Below are 1,356 nucleotides of genomic sequence, written 5' to 3'. Positions count from 1 at the left end.
AAGCGTTTCGCCCTTTTAGAAATTTAATCCAAACGTTTATAAACGTTACGAACAAAATCAAGCGTTTCACCTTTTTAGCAATTTAAGTAAAACGTTTACAAACATTACAAAATAAATCCAAACGTTTCACCTTTTTAGCAATTTAAGCCAAACGTTTACAAACGTTACGAAACAAATCCAAACGTCTCACCTTTTTAGTGATTTAAGCCAAACGTTTACAAATGCTACGAAACAAAACCAAACGTTTAAAACGTTACAAAACAAATCCAAACATTTCACTGTTTGACAATTTAAGCCAAACGTTTACAAAAGTATGAAATAAATTCAAACGTTTCACCTTTTAAGCAATTTAAGCCAAACATTTGCAAACGTTATGAAACAAATCCAAACAGTTCTCCTTTTTAGCGATTTAAGGCAAACGTTTACAAACGTTACGAAACAAATCCAAACGTATCACCTTTTTAGCGATTTAAGCCAAATATTTACAAACACTACGAAACAAAACCAAGTGTTTCACCTTTTTTAGCAATTTAAGCCAAAAGTATACAAACGTTAGGAAACAAATCCAAGCGTTTTGCCCTTTTAGAAATGTAAGCCAAACGTTTATAAACGTTACGAACAAAATCAAGCGTTTCACCTTTTTAGCGATTTAACCCAAACGTTTACAAAAGTATGAAACAAATCCAAACGTTACCCCTTTTTAGCGATATTAGCCAAACGTTCACAAACGTTACGAAACTAAACCAAGCATTTCATATTTTTAGCAATTTAAGCCAAACGTTACGAAACAAATCCAAGCGTTTCCACCTTTTTAGCAATTTAAGCACAACGTTTACAAACGTTACGAAACAAATCCAAACGTTTCACCTTTTTAGCGATATAAGCCAAACGTTACAGACGGTACGAAACATATCCAAATGTTTCACCTTTTTAGCGATTGTAGCCAAACGATTATAAACGCAACGAAACAAATCCAAACGTTTCATCTTTTTACCAATTTAAGCCAAACGTTTACAAATGTTACGAAACAAATCCAAGCGTTTCTCCTTTTTAGCAATTTAAGCCAAACGTATACAAACGTTGCGAAACAAATCAAAGCGTTTCACCTTTTAAGTGATTTAAGCCAAACGTTTACAAAGGATACGAAACAAATTCAAACGTTTTACCTTATTAGCGATTTAAGCCGAACGTTTGCAAACGATACGAAACAAATCCAAACGTTTCCCCTTTTAATCGATTTAAGCCGAACGTTTAGACACGTTACGAAACAAATCAAAACGTTTGACCTTTTTAGTGATTTAAGCCAAACGTTCACAAATATTACGAAACAAATCCAAACGTTTCACCTTTTTAGAG

This window comes from Mercurialis annua, linkage group LG1-X (assembly GCF_937616625.2).
Source record: "Mercurialis annua linkage group LG1-X, ddMerAnnu1.2, whole genome shotgun sequence".
In the NCBI taxonomy this organism is placed as follows: Eukaryota; Viridiplantae; Streptophyta; class Magnoliopsida; order Malpighiales; family Euphorbiaceae; genus Mercurialis; species Mercurialis annua.
Note: the sequence above shows the minus strand (reverse complement) of the source record.